The sequence below is a fragment of the Salvelinus fontinalis genome, chromosome 42 (assembly GCF_029448725.1).
Source record: "Salvelinus fontinalis isolate EN_2023a chromosome 42, ASM2944872v1, whole genome shotgun sequence".
NCBI lineage: Eukaryota > Metazoa > Chordata > Actinopteri > Salmoniformes > Salmonidae > Salvelinus > Salvelinus fontinalis.
In genome coordinates, this window is record NC_074706.1 from 8,852,847 (window position 1) to 8,880,155 (window position 27,309).

General features: G+C 42.6%; 1 protein-coding gene across 1 annotated transcript in view; it reads right to left on the reverse strand.

Annotated features, from left to right (window-relative positions):
* Positions 1-27,309, reverse strand: part of LOC129841361 (teneurin-3-like) — a 527,857-nt gene that overhangs the window by 399,226 nt on the left and 101,322 nt on the right. Inside the window, exon 2 of the mRNA XM_055909600.1 lies at positions 16,491-16,535. The gene's annotated coding sequence lies outside the window, so the exon portion shown is untranslated. The remainder of the gene's footprint in view (positions 1-16,490; positions 16,536-27,309) is intronic.

The window sequence follows — 27,309 nt, forward strand, 5'->3', positions numbered from 1 at the left end:
AACACCCCGAAAATAAACAATGAAATAGTGCAGGTGCTTTAGGATAATCATTTAAAGAGGAGACATGGCCTGAAACAGTAATGTGCTTTTTATGTTGAGGAAACTCGGGGAACTTTTATAATGAGAGACACAGAATTTGGCACATTTTGTACAAGCAAAGCCTTTAGCAATTACATGTAGTGATATTACACCAAGTCCTGTTTAAAACAAATAAATGCCTCACTGGGTGAAGATAGTATAGTGAGCAGCTGTTTTATTTTGAACAACTATAGGAAATATTTAACATCAATAAAATATTAATACAATAGTGTTGGTTCTAATATTCAGTTAATATCTGTCCAACCATCTCATCCCGTTTCCTGAAATATCCCAATAGACTCTCTAAGATCCCTTTTACACATAATATAGTAGCTATGATTCAACAGAAGATCCCTTTTACACATAATATAGTAGCTATGATTCAACAGAAGAGCCCTTTTACACATAATACGGTAGCTAAGATTCAACAGAAGATCCCTTTTACACATAATACGGTAGCTAAGATTCAACAGAAGATCCCTTTTACACATAATACGGTAGCTAAGATTCAACAGAAGATCCCTTTTACACATAATACAGTAGCTATGATTCAACAGAAGATCCCTTTTACACATAATACGGTAGCTAAGATTCAACAGAAGATCCCTTTTACACATAATACGGTAGCTAAGATTCAACAGAAGATCCCTTTTACACATAATACGGTAGGTAAGATTCAACAGAAGATCCCTTTTACACATTGTAAGGCCTGGGTGTCGGAGTGTGAAGGAAAAAGCGCAGGAGCAGCAATTGCAAAACAAATGCTTTTTAATGAAACACGGACAAACTAGGCCACCCTACTAACACACTGGGTGTACACTAATAAACTACCCCAGACACGTAGGGAATGAATAATGTCCAGAAACATGAAGCACAAAACCACACCAACTTACATACAAACAATCCCGCACAAAGAAACGTGTATGCCGGCTGATTAAATAAGCCCAACTAATTAACCCTCATACAAAACAGGTGCGCCCAATAAACACATAGTGAGGGGGAGAAAAGGATCAGTGGCAGCTAATAGGCCGGTGACGACGACCGCCGAACGGGAAGGAGAGCCTGCCTCGGTCGAAGTCGTGACACACATAATACGGTAGCTATGATTCAACAGAAGATCCCTTTTACACATAATATAGTAGCTATGATTCAACAGAAGATCCCTTTTACACATAATACGGTAGCTATAAATCAACAGAAGATCCCTTTTACACATAATACGGTAGCTATGATTCAACAGAAGATCCCTTTTACACATAATACGGTAGCTATGATTCAACAGAAGATCCCTTTTACACATAATACGGTAGCTATGATTCAACAGAAGATCCCTTTTACACATAATATAGTAGCTATGATTCAACAGAAGATCCCTTTTACACATAATACGGTAGCTATAAATCAACAGAAGATCCCTTTTACACATAATACGGTAGCTATAAATCAACAGAAGATCCCTTTTACACATAATACGGTAGCTAAGATTCAACAGAAGTGAATAGTGAATCAACTATACCAACATCTCTAAAACATAAACACTTTAAACAAGCACATTTCTATTATCTCTTGTTTCATAGCAACCATTGATTTTGTTGCATTTTTCACCTTTTTTAGACTTTGCTAAATAAGAATAAACAACTGAAAAATGGCAGCACCCTCAATCATTTCAAAAGAGATGTTAATAGCGTCTAAAAAGTCGATATCTATTTGTGAACGAATGGATATCATTCACATATTCAGATGGGAGGTGTGTTTAGTGTGCAGGTGTACAGATAGCATTGCGTCAATACCTGATGTCCAAAAGGCAGCATAGGCTATCCATCACATTACTGGGGCATTGACTTTGCATTGGGTTTCTTCAGTTGAACTGATATTGACTGAGCTTCCGTGTGTGTGTGTGTGTGTGTGTGTGTGTGTGTGTGTGTGTGTGTGTGTGTGTGTGTTTTTATCCACACGTGTATGTGTGTGTGTGTGTGTGTGTGTGTGTGTGTTTTTATCCACACGTGTATGTGTGTGTGTGTGTGTGTGTGTGTGTGTGTGTGTGTGTGTGTGTGTGTGTTTTTATCCACACGTGTATGTGTGTGTGTGTATGTATGTGTGTGTGTGTGTGTGTTTTTATCCACACGTGTTTGTGTGTGTGTGTGTGTGTGTGTGTGTGTTTTTATCCACACGTGTATGTGTGTGTGTGTGTGTGTGTGTGTGTGTGTGTGTGTGTGTGTGTGTGTGTGTGTGTGTGTATATATATATGTGTTCGCGCACCGGTTTTTATCCACACCTGTAGGTGTGCAAGCATTTGCACACAGTCCAGTATATTCTCAAAAAATGTCCTCCCAAAATTTTACATTGGGCTATTACAATGTGCTTACAACATGTGTAGACAGGTAATTAGTTACCTGGAGAATACGACAAAAAAAACATCTATGGTGCCCCACAGAGTGAGAAGGAGGGCCAATGTAGACCTGTGCAATATGGCTGCCTACTTCAATGATCCTAGAGTTCAAACAACAGAGAAGGGTTTTACATCGGAGTAGTATATCGTAAGCATAGCTACCAAAACACTTGTTAGGAAACAAACAATGCTTCCTGAATACAGAAATGAACGAGGAACAATAACAAAATATACCCTGTTTGTTCGTTCTTCCAATCACCCCCAGCCTCCTCTCTCCCGGGCCTTTCATGCATTATCTCCCCTGCTTGCTGATATAACGCAAATTAATAAATAAAAGGGAAGCTAGGAGGTTCTATTCACCAGGATGCTTTACCTCGAAGGGAGCATTATCCTTGGCTTTTGATACCAGGCTAGGGCTGCCGAGGAGAGATTTTCAAAGCTTGCAGTGCTGGAGACATTGCCAAGCTCTCAAAGGCCCCCCGCCGAGCATGTCAAACTAAGAAATCTCTCTGAACTTGCAGAATTAAATTCATCACCCAATCTCCTCCTTAGCCTCCTCTCTCTCCTCCTCCTCTCCTTGTGGTGGGAAGAGTTGTCCTTGTTTTTTCTTCTTCATTCTCTCTTCTCTTTCAAAAAAAAAAATGTAACAAAAGAAGAGAGGCTCTGTGTCAAAAAATGCGACAGGAGGAGTGAATGCACGGCAGGATGAGAGAGCCCTACAGCATCTTTATTATCTAATCGGGATTCTTTTAGAACCCTGTTCCGACGGACTGGGGGGGAAAACATCTAAAGGAGATGAACAGAATAGCACGACTTGTAAACGTGCAATTGTGCAAACACAGCACAAAAAAATGTTACCATAATGTTTAACTTTGGCAGCATTTATTTTTTATTTTTTCAGTGATCTCATTTTCCATTTCCTAAGGGTTGCTGTGGAATTTGTGTCTTTTTACATTCATAAATCAGACCACTGGGCTTCGCAATGCTACTGCAATGCTGTTAACAACTGCATATGTAACTAGTTATTAGAATGAATCAGTCAATAGTAAGCCGTAATCTTGCAGTATGCACCAAGCAATATTTTTGTACATTCCCAACAATAAGGTTAACCCTATCACTATATAATTTACATGACTACACTTAATCTTCACTTTTAATTGTTTTATTTAATACACACACAATGTTAAAGAGCTGTGTTACACAAATCCCCACAGTCATCATCATGGTGCTCTGCTCTGGCAGGGAATCCAATGGAGGGATGGCTGGGTATTTCTACCTATCGCAACCTGCTGTGATACATCTCCATATAAAATACATTGGTATTGATTTGAACCTTTGCTCTTCCCTTTGTTGAGTTGGAGGGATCTCATTGGATTGTCCAGTATAAAACACAGGAATATAATGACTGGGTGTGGATGGCGGGATGAGGGTGGAGGGATGAATAGCTTTGGAAAGGGGAAAGGAGCAGTGAATACTGACTACTGCAGTGGCCACGGCATGCAAATATCCGCTTTGTTTTGTCTCACAGACGGAGAAGGTAATATGCACAAGAGGTTTTTGGGAGCTATTGATGTGTCAACGTCTATGTTTACACATTTTGACATAGCAGCGGTTCTATTTTCACGCTGTACAGTGAGTGAAAAAGGAGACACCCCTATGACGGCCATGACAGTAAGCTGGCCAGAAAAGGTTCTCCACACTGATCTTTTGGGATTTGGTTTTAGCCCTTTCTGGTTGGAGCAGAGATCTTTCTGACACCATATCACCTGAAGCGTGTATAGGATTTTAAATGGGGTGGGTGAAGCCTGGTTGGGTTTTACAAGGGAGGATTTAGCTCCTACTCTCCCATCTCAGCATGTTCACCTACAACTGCAGGCGTCTCGACTCCCTGACATATATTCCTCTCTGCTACCCTAAATATAGAAAAAGGGGGATTATTCAGAAGTGTATTTTTATTTTTTACAGAAAGCCTTTCAGACGAAGATTATTCCCTCTCATCCCCGTTCCCTGACTCTGCAGAAGGAAGCAGTCCGCCCCAGCAGATAGCTGCATGGGCTGGAATATGTCCAATGTATGTCACATGCACAGGACGTAAGTATGGAACTAGGAGTTGGGGGCAATAGCACAGCCTGATGGGTAGTTCTCATTTGACATCGATTTCATTTATATTAAAGGATTGCTCTAGAGCTTTCTAGCATTGAGTCACCATGATATGAGTGATAGGTTGTCATGGCAAGCTGCTTGTTTATGCATCAGTCATTATGATGTAATGTTGATGTTCTGACGAACAGGCTGGATCATTTGCGGAAAGTAAAACAAATAAAATGTAAATGAATTTAGATTGGGGGAACAATTTCTGAAATCGAGATGGAAAGAAGGGGGGAAATTGTTGGTAAAATTTGCAGGCGTTCTATTGGTTGATGTGTTTCTACCCGAGTGGGAGAAGAAGAGTTGAGGAAGGCGGAGGGGATTTGAGAGAAGCACAAATAGAATAGCTTTTTAAAATAATATGAAGCAGTGATTGGTTGGCATTCTAACCAGTCAGAAATATGGCATACAGTCAGTCAGCAACCAATCAGGTCACTGGTAGTATTTCAGTCCCAAACCCCCCCCACCCCCCACACACGAAAACAATGTTAACAGTTGACACTACATTGTCAAAGCACATTTATATTCACACCATTCTCTTTGAGCTTTTTCTGGCAAGAGACACTCTTGACTTCTATGCAGTCAGTTGTTCAAGTTCAATTCTACAGTCAATTATATTTTGATCATGAAAACACTACTACTCTTGCACATATACAAGTAGGATTTTTCCTGAGAGATCTTAGAATGTCAAAAGTACTGCCAATGTACGACAACAAAAAAGTCAACTTAAAAGAGAACAAAAACGATCAGCTTGTTAAGAAATCGGATGGAATCTATGGAGATTTCATGGTATCTCCAAGACGGATTCATCCAAACAACAATATTAGCCGTGTCGAACAAACTTAACAATGCCCATCACACTTTGTGTAGGGAGAGCGAGGGAACAGGCCTTTGCATTTCAATTACTCTTGTCTCTATCAAGCTTGCCCAGACAAACTAGTTTGTGTTGAACAATGTGACGGCGCATACGGCACAACACCTTTGTTACAACTTCATTGTCTACGTGCAGCTAAACAGAAATATCACAGTCCATTAATTCCATTAGAGAATGAGCGCTCCTCAACACAACGGACACGCCTGCGCAGCGCCTTGGACTGTAAAACTGAATTACTTGTCTGGTTGTCTCCAAAAACATCTCTATCCACTGGACCTTGCTTAGAAATTAGCCGCATAATACTGTTGGAAATTGAACTGAGGGTTCAGAGTTCTTCAGGGAGCACCGACCAAAGAGTGTTTGTCTCCGGTGACCGTGGCGATAAATGAGAACAATGCGATTTAACAAGGTGTCCATTACTTTGTTCATTATTGGACTTAATCTAATAGCAAACGGTTAGGCCCTAGCTTCTAGCTTTCCTCAGACCAGATTCCTTGACATCGAATTTAAGGAAGTCTTTTAATTTAAATTGAAAGTCAATAACACGTCTTCTCCTTCTCTTTAAGACAGTAAAATGAAGGGAGAAGAAAAATAAAAGCCCATTTAAAACCCCCATGTGTTTTTACTTTCTTCATTATGGAAAAAAGGAGGGAGGAATTGTCTACAGACTTATAATTGGATTGCCGAAGCAGTTTCTTAATTGACTTCTCTATCGTAGCTAATATAAGTGTACATTTTTATGTGTGTTCACCACATCCCAAATTGAACCCAGGAGGTCACCGTTGGCTCTCTAGACGGGACTCATTGGGCACCATTGCGAAGCTAAGAAATTCAATTTAGATGCTGGAGATTGACTGGCTAATTCCAAGGTACCTATAATGGGTTTCTACAGTTGCCTTAATTAAGTTTGCACATTAACGTGCTGGTTACACTCTTTAAACCTCTACATTTCCCTCGTGGTCAACATTTGAGGTAGGGAAGACAAAATTAAAAAATCGCTAGTGCACTAATTGACAAAGTTAAGCGTCCCCTCGGAGCTGCACCTGACAACACAAACAAAAAGCTCATTTGATGGCATACATGGGCTCGTGGTTGCCCATAAAAATCTACTTTTTACTGTAGCTGAGAGGATAGTTTCTTATTGTTAACTTATTTATCCATCTGTCTACCTCTCTTTCTGTTACTCCTACACTATACACAACCAGATGAAGTAACCTCCTGCCAAACTGTCATGCATTTAAATGAGATGCTTAACATGTTTTATAGAGGTTTGTTTTATACACCTGGAACTCAAACGATATTTGTAAATAAACAATAAAAACGGAATAATCTATTGTTTAAAAAAAGTATATTTGAGTTCCAGGTGTACAGTATATAAGGACCTGGCAAAAACAGAATATCAACTGTCCTCTTTCTAAAACATGTTATGCATGAACACTAACATTTTACAAATATATATACAGTATATATATATAAAAAAACAATATATATATATATATATTGCATAAACATCTATATCTACTGAGACTATAGAACTATGATTGATAGGACAAAGAGGTCATTCATTTCTGCCTTAAAAAGGTGAACGTAACTAATGTCAGGACAATAGTGCTCTCTGCAGTGCAATCTCAATTGAAGCTCCTTTCACCCGCTTAGCCAAAGCCTTCCCTCACATATTGATTTTCAATTATGGATTTGTTGCAGTGTCGGTCCCCCTCTTCACTCGCTTCCCTAGCCCGTCACTTTGGTCTTGGCCTACAGCAGCTGCGTCGGTCCCCCTCTTCACTCGCTTCCCTAGCCCGTCACTTTGGTCTTGGCCTACAGCAGCTGCGTCGGCGCCCGATCCCTTACCCTGGTTGAACCTTCAAACCGTCTCACTCCATCTTAAAAGCATTATTCTGTACATCTTAGATACTCTGCTCACAGTTGAATAAAGGACCAATATGTTAAAGGTGAAATTGAGTGATCTAAAATACAATGAAATCAACAAGAATGCAGTTGATTTTAATTTAGCAGAGGACCACGCAGGAGTAAACACGTAGGCTACTCTTTATCAAAACAATTTTAAAAACTCCACATCCTGAAAAAAATGTATACTTAAAAAAATATATATATTCTCAATAAACGAGACAATTAAGTAACGAGAATAAAGATTTTTATAATCAAACTATACATTTCCATCAAATAGATGCTGCCAAAGTCAATAGTATATTATTTTAATATACAACATTCAATTTGTACCCCATTTCATACACCGAGGTAGAACTACAATATATTTTCCTTTGTTTTCCAAAAACAAAAACAGAACCGCAACACATTACATTATAACTTATTTGTATATCTATAAAAATGAGTTATCTTCTCAAAGTGAATATAAATCAAACTCGTAAAACTACCAACAAAGATATATTTTTTAAAACAGCATATAAAAGTAAATTATTACGTGGTTCCTTCATACTTAAAAATGATATTGCATTCCAGTATTACACTTGAAAGGAAAACATACTAAAACATACAATCAAACTACTTCAAAATCCATGATTTCCCATCAACTCAAATACCTTTCCTCCTTGCTTTTAGTTTCCTTCTGCTTCTTTGCTAAAGCAAGGTTTTGGATGGGATTTTTATATCATGTCTGGGGAGTTAAAGGGACATTTCACATTCTGCTATTAGCACTAAATTAAACCTAAATCACTGGGCCTGGCCAACGACCTTGTCCTTTGGTGTGACTTGTACCCTGAATCAGCAATGGGGCCAGGCTCTCTCTCTCTCTGTCCCCCCCTGAGTACTATGAAAGAAGGGTTAATATGGCCGCTCTGCCAAGAACACAATCCTGATTTACTATGGATGCATCCGAAATGGTACAATATTCCCTTTATAGAGCACTATTTTTGACCTGGGCCCAGAGGGCTCGTGACAAAAGTAGTGCACCATGTAGGGAATAGGGTGCCATCTGGGACACAGCCTGATTTACTATGGATGCGTCTCAAAATTAAATGGCACCCTGTTCCCTTTATAGTGCTCGACTTTTAACCTGGGCCCGGTTTCCCAAAAGCATCTTAAGGTAATGTCACCGGTAGAACCTTCATAGGAGCATCGTTAAATCTCCGAGCCATTTTCCAAAACCATCGTTATTAACGTTGCACTTCAAAACGCTTGTAATCTAACGCCGGCCTCAGACTACTCGTACAACAGAAGAGCTAAGTGCGTCCGATGCTTTTTTTGCCCTCATGTGTCTCTTTATACACCGAAGATGTCTACTAAACATAGAAACACATGGTTTATCCGTCTCTCCGCCAACAACTTCAGAACAAAGTTGACTACAAACACAAAGTTGCCAATGTCTTTGCAATTGATAAAAACAAGTGACGCATAAAAAGCTGCTTCAAATGAAAACTGAGATGACTGCATTAAAATATTAAGTTGGCTATAGGCCTACTTCAATCCTTTTGAATTACATTTAAATGTAGGTGGTAATATTTCTCTAGTAGCTGGTCCATCGTCAGTATTGTGAAGTAATTCTAACGTTAAGGTAAGATTTGAAAGGAGAAAGCTGATCCGAGCACTCCCTTTCTTTCGATCATATCAGAATTGACAAATGCTCCAACGAGGCACTTAGCAAACATTCTCTCTGCGTGGTGTTTTGGGAAACGCATGTTACATCTTCGGCTGTTGTAGGAAAGATGCATCGCTAAAAACACTCGTAAGCCTAAGTTCCATCGCTATAGGGAAACCGGGCCTAGGGCACATAGTGTAACTCATTTTTCTTGACAAAATGTGTGCACTATGTAGGGAATAGGTTGCCATTTGGAACACAGCCCTTGATTTACTATGACAGTATCAAAGGCACTGATGCAGTGAGGTAAAACAATCTTATTACCAGATTGTCACCGGCTCGCCCATTTTCTTTTATAAGGTTCCTGTCATTTCCTCAAATGTCACGGCGTCGTTATAAACCTCTCGGTTGCATCTCTGGTTAGCTACACGCTCTTCTGAACGACGTTCGCTATTTATGTCAAGTGGGATTTTACAAGGTTAAAATTGGAGTGGAATATTCTGAAAGGTTCTAAATCAGTGGTTTGACAGGTGCAGGAGCAGTTGAACAGGGCCTCTGTTTGCTGCCATGTCCATATTGTCTGTTTCTGCATTGCAGTTCATAGATTAAAAAGAGTTCAATTAAAACGTGATTGGCATAGATACATCTAAACTTAACATTGGGGCCTATAGTCTACAACTATCATAGTAACTCATCATGAATCTATTTTTACCTTACCATATATTCAATGGATTATACCAATACCATATATTCAATGGATTATCAGGCCTCCCGGGTGGCGCAGTGGTCTAGGGCACTGCATCGCAGTGCTAGCTGCGCCCCCAGAGTCTCTGGGTTCGCGCCCAGGCTCTGTCGCAGCCGGCCGCAACCGGGAGGTCCGTGGGGCGACGCACAATTGGCATATCGTCGTCCGGGTTAGGGAGGGTTTGGCCGGTAGGGATATCCTTGTCTCAGTATGTAAAATGTAATCAAATGTATGCACTCTACTGTAAGTCGCTCTGGATAAGAGCTTCTGCTAAATGACTAAAATGTAAATTATTATGACACAAAGATAGGAAGGCCTAAATTAACATGACTAGATTGACAAAATGTAGGCGTGAGTGTCAGATTACTGCAAACAACAGATCTTTTGGAAAAGTTTCATCACTCAACATGATGCAAGAGACTTTGGGGGAAGCGAAATGATAGGTTGTCAAATAACACCCATCATCCCCCCACCCAAAAAATTACTTGGAGCCTGTCAGGGCCGATATGACAAATTGCCGTCGAGGTCAGAGGTGCATGTTTGGCAGCTTCTTAGCACAAAAACGGAGCTTGGATCAACCGTCCGTCATACGAGGCTGTCAGCACCCTTCTCCTTCCTCCTCCTCCCGTAACTTTGCCAGCCTCGGCATCCCTCTTTCCCGCTCTCCCAGCGCCGATCATTCAGGAACACTCAGATACTCTCCCTCATCCCTCTTTCTTTAAATTCATCCCTCAAACTAAGTCCCTAATGTACTGTAAGGTGACGTGATGTATACAGTGGTGAACCGGGCCCATATGTCATCTATTTGCACAGCTGATGTCTGACTGTGTCTGTTTATATCTACAAGGCACAATGGAGGCCATTTTATTTTTCTGCTGGGGAGAGTACAGCATACAGTCTTGCTCTCAGAAGGCGTGACAGTCCTGTCTAGAAGCCAGTCAAGGCTGACCCTATTTCAAGACAAGGGAAAGCAAACGGGGGTAGGCAGGGCTAGCGCTCCACAGAGCCAGATAAAACAATTCTGCGTTGCACTGAAATTGCGTCATTTGCTTATCCGGGGCAAATGACTGAGCACACAGTTCTTCCGTCCCGTATATGTTCTGTAAACACACGAGTAATGGAGGGAATTCGGCTAGAGCAGATGATCCTCCTCAGGAGAGTGGATGAAACTTGACCAAAAACCCAAACCTCTCTCTTTCCCTTACTCTGTCTCGCTCTCCTTCTCTCCCCGTTCTTTCCTCTCTCTTTCCATTCCCCCTCCCTCCCTCCCTCCCTCCCTCCCTCCCTCCCTCCCTCCCTCCTTGTGCCAGATGTTTTAAAAACGACCATCTGAGAGACGGGATGGCCTTAATTCCCTGAATCAGCCCAATGCATCCGTTCACCAGGGCAACACGTAGGTTTAATTGCACACTGTCATGGCGGCCTGACGCAGTGTAAGTGCAACATGTAATTATTGAAAATAGATTATGTTCAGAATGGTGCTGATTGCCTCAGAGAGCCGAAGTGCAATATTCTCAAACTTGTTCAAATGAAAACTTGAAAAGACAGTCCAAAGAAGATGATTCTTGACTTTGAGAACAACAGAGTGAGCTCATTTTTAAATAGAACCAAGGTAGATGAATATCATAACACTTCAAACGTATTTTCTGCTTTGAGCATTTCCCAAATAATTAGCCTTGACTATTGGGGCTAAAAACTTTACTGCTGCTCTAGTAAAGACTACATGATATCAGAATTAAAAGATGATTGAAGATTACAGCTGTAATAATTAGACATTTATGGAGCAAAATGACTAATAAAACAAATTCAAATTGGGATTTCTGAATGCTTTCAGGCTACACATTTCATTTCAAACCTTTTCTTTCCCCAAGTTGTCCAATCAAAAACTGATTCTGGAACAATGAAAAGAATGACAGACCACAGACTCATTACAAAGCTTGATAGTCTCCACCAACCTCCCAGAGCACCTAATTTAGCATTGAGATGGGGTCTCGATGTGGAGTTGACTGGGCCTAATTCCTACACGGTAACCGAAGGTTGAGGGCTGTTTCCTGTGTGAGCCGAGTCAGCCAAGTCAAAGGGTCAAATGAGTTTCTACTTCCAGAGTCACATTATCCGGGTTTTTAAATCAAGCTTCCCTCACCTCAAGGTCTACCTGTTAAACAAGTCCAATTAATTTCCAGTTGTATACAGCTAGCTGCCTATGTGGTTGTTTAGTAAGAGGAACACTACACATGGCATTTAACTCTACAGTGAAGGAGGAATCATATTATCATTTCCATTTACTGTTTGAGCTAAATACACAGGGACAAACGGCTTAAGTACACAAGACAAAGAAGAAATCACCTAGAATACATTATAGCTTTAGTCTCACATTGGGTGTGAGATATATTAGAGTTATGGGGGAATATCTTTGTTTTGAAGAGGCTGCAAAGAAGCACTAAGTGTTTGTTAGTTTTCATGAATTTTAAAATCGGCACATCTGTAAACAAAAACAGCCAAAATCCATTTAGCGCCTCAGCCTCTCAAAGTGATGTGTCGGCGGTTTTGACATTTATAAACGACCTTCAGAACAAAACCCTGACGCCACAAAATCACTATTGTGCCTCTGCATTTTCCTAGGGATTGATTTGGTGACTTGGATGCTGATGTAGCGCAACAAACAAAATGGCTGCTTGACACAATCACACGCCAACACAAACGTATTCCGTATTCCTCCACAGAGTGACTTGTGAGAAGTAGTTCCGACTTCCCCACTGAGCCGCTTGCCTCCAGCTTGTTACCAGTCCTCCTAAAAGTGATCCCATGGCCTTTCCTTTTCATCTAACACAGCGGTATTCTTCCTCTCTAATCAGGGACTGATTTAGACCTGAGACACCAGGTGGGTGCAATTAATTATCAGGTAGAACAGAAAACCAGCGGGCTCCGGACCTCGTAGGGTAAGATTTCAATTCCCTTGGGTTAGCCCATCCAAATTCATGCAATTGCTCTCACATGTTCCATGTTCTCATCAAATTCAGCATGACTGCCATTTTGGAAGGTTGATATCCTGACAGTTCTTTGATAAGAACAGAAAACTAATGGCATCATCAGCACCAGTCCTGATGAGCAGCAGTTTGATGACTTAACAACATCCTACTGTATTAGCAGTATTGGTACTGGACACAATCTATCCCAGGGACGCAATACTGTACCACCACCCCATGTTATGTCCTGCTGGGGGACAGCCGCACAGTAATTGGCTTACAGGGATACAGCCTTTGCTATCCGCTGTATGTCTGACAGTGGCTTGAAAAGGAATAGCCGAGTTTCGGACCCTTGGGATACTGAAGCAGAACAGTATGCAGTCTTCATCTGACTGCGGTGAAACTACAGAGCCAGAGCCTGTAGAACTGAAAGGAGTTTGCTCTAGTTCTTGATGAAGACATCCTGCCTCACATCAATACATGTCAAACAGTCTGTAATCAGTTCATAATGGATGCAGAGAGAGTTCCACTCGACTTCTCCTACGCTACGTCTCATCTGTGGTACTGAGAGACTGAAACCGCACAGGTGCTATTTCTTTGTGAACTATTCGGAAAAAGATTTCATATTTACATTTGCGATGTTAAGAGCAGCCATTCAGGGCAATTCAGTGTGTGTGTGTCTATGTTTGTGCGTGCGTCAGCCTCCGCATCAATCTCTCTCCACCGTGTTGCCTCTTCGGCCCTCTCTCACCTACCCTCGCCACACGCTGCGTGACCAGCTTCCATTTCACGGCGAGAGGTAAATATTCCCTTAATGATAGCATCACCAAGCCCCACCGCTGCAGATTGCAGGTGTATTACCTCTCTGAGAATACAACTTTGCCCTTATCTCTCTAGCCCAGACAGGCCGTTGAAGGGGGATAGAGAAGGAGTACAGGCATACAGAGGCATTAGACGACAGGCAGGCAGAGCCTCTGGCCTGCACAAAAGACGGCAAAGGTATCGCTCGTGCGGCGAGGAGAGTAGACATTATCGGACACTCAACTGGATCGTCACAAGGTACCGTTTTTTGAGCGCTGCTGATGTTTAGAGTTTTGTTTTTGCTGCGATGATTAAGTGCACCAGTAGACTTGTTGGTTACTGGGTGGTGGTCAGTGAGACTCTATTTGGAGTCAGCGCTTTGTGGCTAGTTCTGTGCCAGGTTGTTTCAGTTAGGCCTGTATTTACTCTATATTTCACATTACGTACCATTGTAATGACTGAAAAACGTACGCATTTCAATCATTTTTATTACAGAATGCTAAAGAACAGAATGTTAAATATAAGGTAATTAAATGTCAATTGCCTCATTATGTATATGTCTACCTCAAAATGTTAAATTCTTAAAATAGGACATTTTAGTGAGTCCAGAGGGCACCATTTTAAGTCTCCACAACTCACTTGGAAATAGTTCCAAATGCACTATTCAACCATAGAGGCCTGTTCATTTTGATAACCCATTAACAAGGTATGTATAAGTAATTTCAATCACGCAAATCCCTTTTAATTAAAAAAATTCATTGTAAACTACTGAACCTTTACGTCTGCTTACGATTCGCAATAATCAACTCGCAATTAATATGACTGTTAACAGTATTTTCCTTTTTAAGTCCACCTCTTTGCAGGTCCTTAAATAGGAGAACTCTTGAACGATAACAAAAGCCGTTGAAGAGGAATTCAACATTAATTGCTTTTTGTTGTCTTTTTTTAAGAGCACAGTATTGCTATAAGTTTCCTGTTCTTCTAATACAAAGTAATGTGGATGGTAATTAAATGAGAATTTAACAATATGCGGGTGAAATGGCCTTTCGTCTTTTAGTGGGGCCGTCTCCCTGCTCATTTTCAATGTGGTCAAGAACATGGACTTAGAAGCTATATTTCAGTATTAATAACTCAGCCCACACTGTAAATTAGCCTCGTTCAAACTCCGTAAATAATTACCAATGTGTAAAATTCCCTCATTCTTAAGCCGTAGAGACTTCTAAACTATAATAATGAATTATGTCCACTATTTAATGTAAAAAATGTCAAACACGGATATTCAATTGACTTGAGAAAACGGGAATAAATGGCCGCCAAATTCAATACGTAAACAAATGGAATTTAAAACAATTATTTATATCAGTAATAGTTTACTCTGTTACTTGTTCTACTGGCAAATGTGATTTTAGGGAGCTTTGAAAATTTCCCTGAAAATCTATCTGTTTGTCACGATCATTTTGACAACAAAATAATGTCACAATATTCCAAAAGATACATTTGACAAACTAAAGACATGTAACAAGATTACTGTGGTTTAGGCTGCTCAACAGAAAAATAATAACTATTTGAAGTGTCATAATTCTTTGGTATTCATTAAAATACGGACATTTTGCGAAACACAGGCCTACTTCGGCTTCGCACACATACCTTCTGTGCTCATCCCAACATCATCCGCCATTTTGTGAAATCACAGATGCGCAGCATCGCAGATGCACAGTCTCAATATCCTAAAATGGCAGCTCTCGGTTACGAAACGCCAAACGAAATAAACAGAACCTTCTAATAGATCCACATTTCTTGAACAGGTACTAGACCTCTGGATGTTTTAATAAACTAACTAAACACTAACTATGGTCAATGGGTCCTCAGAGCACAGGCGGGATCAGTTTCAAAGGATAGATATGTATCTGCCATGATAGAGACTCAATCCACATTACCCGGCTAACCTCTCTGCATTGGCTAACTCTTAATCCTCTCAATGTAGGGTTAGAGTCTCCCTGACCCCCCCCCCCCCCCCCCCCCCCCCCATCTTACCCTACGCCTTTCTCTGTTCTCAGGGGGCCTGACATTGTGCATTACTGTACAATACACAACACGCTGCCCCCACGCTGCCTCTCCTAAGAAAAGATGGGCCAGTGGAGAAGAGAGTGCTCATGGGTAGCGAGTGCTGAGCGGCCCACTGCTGACGGTGGGGATTGTGGGAAATCAGCATGGGGCAGCGTGGTGCGCCGTCAGACACACCAAAGGGAGAAGAGAGGAGAGAACATTGGAGGGAGAAAGGGAGGGATGGGAGGAATGAGTGGATGGATGAGTGGATGGATAAGTGGAGGGTGAGACAGGCGTGGGCAGAGTACTAGTAGCTGCATTCACTACTCATCCTGCAGGGGGTGTGAGTCTGTGTGAGTGGGTGGGTGAGTGAGAGCGTGTGTGTCAAGCGAATCACACCAGAGGGGTCATCAGTCACCGGGTGGGTGAGCAGATGGGATGGTAGCCGGGGAGGGTAGCAGCTAGGAGGGATGTTCTCTGTGTACTGTACAGGAGCAGAAACATTGATATGGATAAAGACATGCTTGATGGCCTGTCAGAACTGACAAGGGTGGATCGTCAGGATACATGTCATTCCATCCAAAACGCCTCTAGGCTGGGTTAGATTCGTCAGTTACTTGAAGTGACTCGATCATGCACAGCTACCGAGCGTCGGAAACAGCTAACGGCCTCAAGAACCTTGCACTTTTTTTGCTGGACTTTTGCGATGGTTATTGTAAAGCTTCCGAGCAGGAAAGTTACTCACCTTTCCCAGATCATTAACTGTTATTTAGATTATCATGACTATTGTTTGTGTATTGTATCATTATAAAACAATATGTTACATTACTAATATAGATATTCATAGTACTTAGTATTATATTTATTCAGAAAATCAAGACACTTACATTTACAGACTCCCACTCCCTCTGACCTCAGACAGATGCTTGGACCTGCAGGAGAAAGAGAGAAGAAGACATTATAGAGAGGCTGTTTTCTGACCCCTCCCCACCGCCCTCTTTATTACAACGTACACTACAGCAACACGCCTCAGCTTCTAACACATGAGACCGGCTCTGACTACAGGCTATACAAGCCACCATGATTCAGCCTTTACAAGAACCGAGGAAAAACAGGAATCAACACAGAAAAAAAAAAACTCCAATGGCCTCATTTTCCTATTTTCATATAAAGACAGGAGCCAGGCTGAATTCATAAAGATCTCAGCGGGAGCAGATTGGTGTTGTGTACCGGGAGCTGTGGCCCTGGCCCTCTACAATCTGAAGGACCTAACACAATTCAAACTCTCATCAATTAGGAATAGAAGAAGCTATTCGGCACCAAATGTGCCATTTATATGGGCGATGTCAGCCAAAGTACTGCTAATCATTGGCAGTTTAATTGCAGACATGGAGCAGGTTGGAGAGTTAAATGGCGCTGAATGGTTAGCTGTATTTATCCGTCACCAGTAGCTCTAGAGCTCCATCTACTGGTTGTGTTACCCTCAAGTAGAGCCTCACCATAACATGTTTGAAACAAAAACAAGTATTTCCCTATTAAAAGCTGCAATATGTAACTTTTTGGGCAACCCCGAACAAATTCACATAGGAATGTGAGTTATAGATCTGTCATTGTAATTGAAATCAAGTCTAAGAAGCGGTAGATCTGTTCTATATGCGCTATTTCTATGCTTCACGTTCGTAAGTTTCTTTTTTCTTTTTTTTTTTTTACATCTTTTACTGTCCGTGTTGTACACCAGCTTCAAACAGCTGAAAATACTATATTTATAGTAATTGAAAATATATTTCACAGCGGTTTAGATGGTACAATGATTCTCTAAACTATGCATTGCTTGTTTTGTCACAAACTGCAATTAGGCAAACTATTCAAATTTTAGCAACCCGGAAATGGTGGAGCGATTTCTGCATACTGCACCTTTAAAAGTAATGCAATATGCTTTTTAAACATAACATATACGTTATTGACTGAATAATCCGTTTGGATTGTTGCTGCTGTACTGTGACATGATAACAACTGCTGTACCACAACTGCAGCTGTGAATACAGCTGACCTTACATCCTATTATTTGTTACCTAAAACATAAGGGGGTGTTATATAAACATGGCTACCCTTACATAGCATATAACCTGCATATATGGACATATTTAAAATCGGTCCCTATCCCAGTCTGTTGTCCCCATATGCTTCAAGATGGCTACCATTGTTCCTGTACCCCGTAGCATTCACTTCTGTCATCATGAAGTGCTTTGAGAGGCTAGACAAGGATTATATCACTGCCACCTTACCGGCCACCCTAGGCCCATTTCAGTTTGCATACCGCCCCAACAGGTCCACAGATGACGCAATCGCACTGCACACTGCCCTATCCCATCTGGACAAGAAGAATACCTATGTAAGAATGCTGTTCATTGACTACAGCTCAGCATTCAACACCATAGTACCCTCCAAGCTCATCATCAAGCTGGAGGCCCTGTGTCTCAACCCCGCCCTGTGCAACTGGGTCCTGGACTTTCTGACGGGCCGCCCCCAGGTGGTGAAGGTAGGAAACAACATGTCCACTTCACTGACTCTCAACACAGGGGCCTCACAAGGGTGTGTGCTCAGCCCTCTCCTGTACTCCCTGTTCACCCATGACTGCGTGGTCACGCACGCCTCCAACTCAATCATCAAGTTTGCAGGCGACACAACAGTAGTAGGCCTGATTACCAACAATGACGAGACAGGCTACAGGGAGGAGGTGAGGGCACTCAGAGTGTGGTGTCAGGAAAACAACCTCTCACTCAACGTCAACAAAACAAAGGAGATGATCGGGGACTTCAGGAAACAGCAGAGGGAGCAGCCCTCTATCCACATCGAAGGGTCAAAAGTGGAGAAGTTGAAAGTTTCAAGTTCCTCAGCGTACACAGACAAACTGAAATGGTCCACCCACAGGGACAGTGGCGCAACAGCGCCTCTTCAACCTCAGGAGGCTGAAGAAATGTGGCTTGTCACCCAAAACCCTGACGAACTTTTACAGATGCACAATCGAGAGCATCCTGTCGGGCTGTATCACCGCTTGGTATGGCAACTGCAAGGCTCTCCAGAGGGTGGTGCGGTCTGCACAACGCATCACCGGGGGCAAACTACCTGCCCTCCAGGACACTTACACCACCCGATGTCACAGGAAGGCCAAAAAGATCATCAAGGACAACAACCACCCGAGCCACTGCCTGTTCACCCCGCTATCATCCAGAAGGCGAGGTTAGTACAGGTGCATCAAAGATGGGACCGAGAGATTGAGAAACAGCTTCCATCAGACTGCTAAACAGCAATCACTAACTCAGAGAGGCTGCTGCCCACATTGAGACCCAATCACTGGACACTTTAATAAATGGATCACTAGTCACTTCAAACAATGCCACTCTGATAATGTCTACATATCTTACATTACTCATTTCACATGTATATACTGTATTGAGACCCAATCAATGAACACTACTGTATTTTATACCATCTACTGCACCTTGCCTATGCCGCTCGGCCATCGCTCCTCCATATACTTATATGTACATATTCTCATTCACCCCTTTAGATTTCTGTGTATTAGGTAGTTGTTGGGGAATTGTTAGATTACTTGTTAGATTTGTGTGCATTAGGTAGTTGTTGGGAATTGTTAGATTATTTGTTAGATATTACTGCACTGTTGGAACTAGAAGCACAAGCATTTTGCTACACTCACATTAACATCTGCTAACCACGTGTATGTGACCAATGACATTTGATTTGATTTGAACACAGGGGGTCTCCGTACCATGGAGAGATCATCTCTTTCAGTCTGGGTTTCCTAACTCTAATAGATGCATAAAAACAGTCCTCTTCTATGATGTCCTAACCCTCCGGCCCTATAACAACTAATACATTATAAATATGGTACATATCTCCAGGATATCAGGCCGCGTCTTCTGAGTTAATGATCCAAGGGATGAGTTTCATCATGAACCAGCGTCTCTTCAAAAAGAGAAGGACACCGCCATGTTCTCTGCGAGTCAGAGAAACAGCGTGCGTCTGGACTCAATCAGCACAGCCGAGTCCCTGGTCTGCACGTTATGAGGGACAAACGTGGGCGTCTTCTGTTCTGTTCACACACACACACACACACACACACACACACACACACACACACACACACACACACACACACACACACAAGCCCAGTCAGGGCCAATGGCTTCTAGCTAGCTAGCAAATGAGAACATAAAAGGGTCTACGTCTCAAATGTGATGCCACATTTTGAGTCTCTTCTCAAAAAGCTGAGGACAACAATGGGGCTGATACAGATGAGACTGCTTGCTGGGCAGGGAGATACGCTAGTCCTTTGTTTGTTCTTTGCAATAGGACAGTGAAGTACCACAACTGCAGAGAGCTACAGGTAGGAGGAATGAACAAATGACTGGGGAATGTAAAATTATAGGGAATGAGTTGCTTTTGTTAGCTAACCTCAGGGGGACCTTCGGCTTTTGTTGTGCTACTTTTATTTTATTTTACGTAGAAAATTGGAAAATAACAAGCATATACAATTTCTTAATGCAAAATTGTTTCCCTTTGTCATTCAAACATAATATGAAAAGACCAAGGGCAGTTTATGCCCTCCAAACTGCTCTCCATTCCCACTCTAATTATCCTGCAAAAAGGTGCTCCTTACTAGGGAAGGAGACTATTTGTAGTGAAGGAAGAAATTACGAAGGAACAAAAATAAAAATGGTTGATTCTCATCGCAGGTGAGGTTAGAGCCTAGCAGCAGACAGTCCACCGTCTAACAGTTACGGGGTGTGTGTGTGTGGGTGGCTGTGCGCAAGCATACATATCTCTCTGTGTGTGTGTGTGTGTGTGTGTGTGTGTGTGTGTGTGTGTGTGTGTGTGTGTGTGTGTGTGTCCGTTTCAAGTTTCAAGTTTTAATTATGTGCACAAATACAGTGAAATGCCTTTCTTGCAAGCTCCAAACCCAACAAAGCAGGAGTCAATATATCACTCAAAATAACATAAGGACAAAAACACACAGAAATTCAAATACGAAATGAGAACAAGAGAAAGTAAGAAGCTATATACCAGGTCAGTTCCAATACCATATTTACAATGTGCAGGGATACTGGAGTGATGGAGGTAGATATGTACCTAGGATAGGATAAAGTAATCCTTCTGACCCCCCCCCCCCTTAAAAGATTTAGATGCACTATTGTAAAGTGGCTGTTCCACTGGATGTCATAAGGTGAATGCACCAATTTGTAAGTCGCTCTGGATAAGAGCGTCTGCTAAATGACTTAAATGTAAATGTAAATATGTATAGGGGTAAGGTGACTAGGCATCAGGATATATGATGAACAGAGTAGCAGCAGCATCAATTCTGATTGTGTGTGTGTGTGTGTGTGTGTGTGTGTGTGTGTGTGTGTGTGTGTGTGTGTGTGTGTGTGTGTGTGTGTGTGTGTGTGTGTGTGTGTGTGTGTGTGTGTGTGTGTGTGTGTGTGTGTGTGTGTGTGTGTGTGTGTGTGTGTGTGTGTGTGTGTGTGTGTGTGTGTGTGTGTGTGTGTGTGTTTAAAGTCAGTATAAATGCGTGCGCATGCAGGGATTTTCAGTGTTAACTTAAACGTCTAAAACCAGATATAAAGTATGTAGAAAAGTTAATGGACGTATATTTTTTTATAATATAATCTTTGCGAACTAACAATCATTAAAATAAAAGATAGACCGTCAAGGAGAATGGAAAAATGAATGGCAAAAACAATGAATTCATTTTGTTATTATGTTTTGAGCAAATCACAGCATTAATCATGGCAAAATGCAAAGAATTGCAGGAAACTAGCTCTAAAACTGGAAAATGTACGCTTAGCTCCATGGCAGAATATGTAGAATCGCAGGAAATTGGCTTTAAAACTGTGTGTGAGGGGCCGACAGTAGGGTGACAGCAGGCGATGCACCAGGGGCCCGGGTGATCTGCTCTGTGGAGGACGGAGAGGACGGAGCCCATACCCCCGTCCCCCTAAAAGGAGCCTCTCTCAGGGCCTTAGCATCACAGGGGCCCCCTTGGCAGGTGACTTCCAATGGAGACCCTTTCAGTGATGGAGACCCATGGGGGAGACTGCACCGAGCTACCCCAGCTCCCCTCACTCTACCCTGGGCTAATTATGTGGAGCTCCCCTGCTCCCTGTGGCCCTAGACAGATGAAACAGCTAGCGATACAGTAAAGGTTGAGGGCTTGGGGAGTGAGGGGCAGGTTTCGTTCCAAACCAATGGCCAGGTAAAGGTGTGCCAGGTGTCAGAAAGTTCCCCAGAAGGCACCTTAGGGAACATGGGGTACTCTTGAAGAATACAGTTAGGAACTTCAGTTTGGTTCCTTGTCCCAGCAGACTTTCTACAGAATAACACTGACTGAACTTTTATGCAGGTGCGGTGAATGTTATGCGATTGCAACTTACCAGTAGTTTTTAGTTAACAGTGAGTGCATTTCATCTATCTCCTTCGACCACTCTCACTTGGTAAAAATAACCGAGCATTATCAGTGCATAGAAACATGCACACACACACTCAACATTGATGAATACAGAGCTATGATTGGTGGATTTATGTAGTTTTGATTTCCCTTTCCCCGGCGACTGGTTGACCTTAGGACTGTTATTGAGATGGCTTGTCAAGTGGGCCGGTAAAGGACTCATCTTAATCAGATGGAAAGGACAGGCAGAGAGAGAAAAAGAGAGAGAGCGAGAAAGAGACAGAGAGAGAGAGCGAGAGAGAAAGGGGGAAAAAGAGAAAGAGAGAGAGAGAGAGAGAGAGAGAAGACAACTAACATACTGTAAGCTTTAGCAGTTGGTGTGTGTGTGTGTGTCCACTTTACTCCGCCTGTCTGTAAGACTTTTGAAAGCCTTCTGCAGATGTATGGGAATGTATACATGTTTAAATTCACCCCCTGCAGTATGGGTTTCACTGAACATATGTGGCGTACCAACTCCAGCAATATCCCTTATTCTGGCAAAATGACAATGTCAACAACAGGGATGGTCTATGATCTGTTTCCTATTCTGCTGTTTGTTTGTACACCTGGTTTGACTGAAAACCTCTACTTAATCCCTTATTCACAATACAAGCTGTCAGATCACCTTGGAAATCCAGTACAACGGAAACTTTGGAATAAACCCTGCCACATTTAAACGTCTGAGTTAACTGTCAGCCTAATTTACCTTAAGGTTCCTCAAATCACAGTCAGTCTAACTCTGGCCATGTCTGGTTCATACGGTATCCATATGAGGACAAACAGAGTCTGGATTACACCGACACCAACTCCCTGCGAGGCTGAGGCTGTCCTAATATGGACATCATTGGCACTGAACAGGTTAACAACATGCAATCTAATCCAGCCAACAGGTAATTCATTCATTAACATCCTCTTAACGCTTTCTGAGAGCTTAATCATGTCCAGTCTCAAGGGTGATTACACATTACACACCGCTCCCAGTCTCTTCGGCAATACACACGCGCACAGACGCGACACGTACCCACACGATGAAGTCCTCGGATTAGGGGATGTTCTCTAACACAAGGTTATGTTAAGCACGATGTCGGACGGTGACGAGACACTGATCAGGCCATCATCTCTCCCTCACACTCGTCTTCTGCGGCAGCCTGCTACATGTACTGTACTCCAGCTGAATGACAGGCCTTTAATAAAGGGAAGTTGTGGGGCTAGTTTCTCCAGGGTGTTATGCTCTTGTGATCTTCAGGGTCTTATGCTCTTGTGAAGGCTAACCGCTGCTCTGGTACATGGATATGGTACTGTGTGTGTGTGTGTGTGTGTGTGTGTGTGTGTGTGTGTGTGTGTGTGTGTGTGTGTGTGTGTGTGTGTGTGTGTGTGTGTGTGTGTGTGTGTGTGTGTGTGTGTGTGTGTGTGTGTGTGTGTGTGTGTGTGTGTGTGTGTGTGTGTGTGTGTGTGTGTGTGTGTGTGTGTGTGTGTATGCGTTCTTCACTTTCCTACGTCTCACAGTCCTCCACGTCAGGTTAGCTTAGTAAGGCAAGGGAAAAGAGGACTGCGACGGTGAACGAGGTCAACAGTGATATAAACCGCGTATTCAGAAACACGTCGGCTCCTCTGTGGGCGTTGCGTACGGAATATATGTTTCTGCAGACCTTAAGGTGACTAACATTCGTGTACAAAGCAGATAACCCCCACATGCACGTTAGCCATTCTCTACACACCACTCGTTGCAGGGAGATCCTAGTTAGTAGATCTACAGCTGGGGTCATAACGTGGCAGCAGAAAGCTAGGCTACATCCTAAATGGCCCCCTATTCCCCATGTACTTTTGAGCAGAGCGCATAAGGAATAGGTTGTCGTTTGGGACGCGTGCCTGGCTTGTGTGTCCCCAATCTGCATCGTAAATCATAAAGCCTTCCCAGGTCTGCCATAAAATATTCACCCGGTTCGTTTTCAGCCCCATCTTAATTCCATTTTACGACGAGCAAATATTCTTAGTACACACACTCCTTTAGATTGATTAATAATGGTTACAGGGTTTTCTATAAATCAGACAGGGGCAGGAGGGCATGGTGGGATGTGAATGAGGATTACTATTACTGTTTGTGTGGGGCGAGGGGGCTGTGTGTGTGTGTGTGTGTGTGTTCATTCATTCGGTCTAAAGTTGCCTGGGAAAGCCGCCGTTCTTCGTCGAGGAACATTCTACCAGGTGCAGTTGGGAAGGCAGTCAAAGTTACATTATCATGTCACCCACAGATCCTATGAGTGTGTTCATGCTCTCTTGTCTTGCTGTTGATTAGGGATCACACACACACACACACACACACACACACACACACACACGATTCGCAGAGCCTGACATACAAATCCATATTGGAAGAAAATGGCTGCCGTCGCTCCCATCGCTGAAAGGCCTCCACCCGTCCACCTTTACAAAGAAAACGACTATTCTCTCTCCTCTTTCCTCTCCTGCAATTTGGCTGCTAATCAGAAAGCATCAGCTGGTTGGTGGGTTCTGGATTTCCTCACCTAGTGCCTCAAACCATTCTCTCCCTGCTCCTCCTGGACATAAAGGAGTCATTTACGCTACATCTATCTTTTTTAAAAAGCCATTATGCCGTGTTAGCCGCGCTTGATTGTTTCTTCATTGAATTTGGGGGCCTGCCGTTGCCCTTCAGGTCCTGGCAAAATTATCATGTTTCTTTTCTACCCCTCCCTCCTCTCCTCCTCCTCTCAAGTCCATTATCCCCAAAACAAATTGTTATAGTAACCAGGACCTCTCTGTTTAAAACAGAAATCTACAGTCAGAATACATCCCTAATGCCAATTATTCAGTTATGTAAGACTGAGAGAATGGGCCTGTCTCAATATGCGTACTCAAAATAGTACCCTGATTGTGGATGTGAAAATATAACATTTTATAGTAAGTGACAATTCAAAATTCGGTATGCTTTAAATGGCAGGATGTTATACTCACTTTCTGCTTTTCATCTAGTTACTGAGGTGAATCATGTTCAGAATTCACTGCATGCTATTGAGGAGGTGAATCATGTTCAGAATTCACTGCATGCTATTGAGGAGGTGAATCATGTTCAGAATTCACTGCATGCTATTGAGGAGGTGAATCACGTTCAGAATTCACTGCATGCTATTGAGGAGGTGAATCATGTTCAGAATTCACTGCATGCTATTGAGGAGGTGAATCATGTTCAGAATTCACTGCATGCTATTGAGGAGGTGAATCATGTTCAGAATTCACTGCATGCTATTGAGGAGGTGAATCATGTTCAGAATTCACTGCATGCTATTGAGGAGGTGAATCATGTTCAGAATTCACTGCATGCTATTGAAGAGGTGAATCATGTTCAGAATTCACTGCATGCTATTGAGGAGGTGAATCATGTTCAGAATTCACTGCATGCTATTGAGGAGGTGAATCATGTTCAGAATTCACTGCATGCTATTGAGGAGGTGAATCATGTTCAGACCCAGGTGTGTTTCACAACAGCTGATAATCAGATAAGCGGACAGGCGGTATCAAAATGAACGAATGGCGGGAAACAACCCAATTGCGTATAGATGAGCCTTCTCAGTATGTATGTTGATATAGTATGTAGATTATTATACAGTAAGTAGCAGGAGAGACAGACACGGCCAACATCATATGGACAGTGCTGTATCACTATCATAAGACAATTCCATCTCTTTCCTATGCAGAGAGACAGAGAGACAAGAGATTGATGGCGAAAGAGAGAGAGAGAGAGAGAGAGAGAGAGGAGAAGGATGGAGAGAGAAAGAGAGATGTTGATGGATGGAGAGAGAGAAAAGAGCTGGAGGGAGAGAGAGAGGAGAGAGAAGAGATGAATGGAGAGAGAGAGAGAGAAAGAAGAGAGAGAAGAGGTGGATGGAGAGAGAGAGAGAAGAGATGGATGGCGAGAGAGAGAAAGAGAGGGAAGAGATGGATGGCGAGAGAGAGCCTGTGTAGCATGTCTTCTGATTGAGTGGTCGGAAGCCTACACTGCTACAACCACAGAGCCTCACACAGGCAGGGCCAGGCAGGGTGGGATGATGCATGCTGGCCCTAATCCAGGGTGACAGGGGAGGAAATTAAGGAGTCCCAGGGAGGGAGCAGGGCAGAGAGTGGCTCTCTGAGGGCTGCGTTCCAAAAGCCACCCTATTCCCTATGCAGTGCACTACTTTGGACCAGGGTCCATGGGGAATAGGGAGCATTTTGGACACAAACTTAGTTTAAGTGAGCCTCTCTAGGGCTGAACAGTGGGAAGGTCACACTCAGGGAGAGAAGTTACTAACTCGCTAGATAGGTACAGTGAAATGTGTTGTTTTACAGGGTCAGCCATAGTAGTACAACCCCTGGAGCATATTAGGGTTAAGTGCATTGCTCAAGGGCACATCGGACGATTTCTCACCTTGTTGACTCTGGTATTTCGAACCAGCGACATTTCGGTCACTGGCCCAACGCTCTAACCACTACAGAAGAAGTTAGCGGAGTGGCCAGTGTTAACACTGAAAGACAGGGGATTCATCTGGTAGTGGGAAGGTCACACAGTTAAACAGAAAGAGAAATGGAGCAACTCACTGGATGCACAGAGGGAGAGAGAGAGTTAGCTGGGCCTATATATAGAAAAGAGGTTAGCTGAGTGGTCCGTGTTTCATGGGATTGAAGACAAAGGTGATGGTGAGAATTATAATGACCATCAGGGATAAAAGGTCGTCTTCTCTACAGTGTTACAGTTACATTACCATAAATATTCATCCCTGCAAAAAGACTTCCCTCCCAACACTCTCAAAACGGGGCTACTTACATGTTGTTTTGACACACACAGTACCACAGAAATGAAGCTCTCCATTTCCCTCTCTTAATTCAATTAGCCCACGCCCAGTAGGTGGGGCAGCAGCGAGTTCATTGGAGGACACACGGGAGCAGCGATTGGTTTGCGCACAGGCCTATTTATTGTAGTCAACTGATGAACAGAAAACGCTGTCCTGACTGTTCTGCAATTATTTTTGTAATGAAACTCAACAGGTAATCAAGCTGGACGCCTCGGAGACAGTAAGAGCCAATGTTACAGTACTCCGAGTCATTTCTCCACTGTGTCTCTGCCGCTTGTTATTCGTTTTTTAAAATTTCAAACGCTGTCCTATGAACTTATTAAAATGAGTCATCCAAACCTTCGTTCCTGGTCGCTG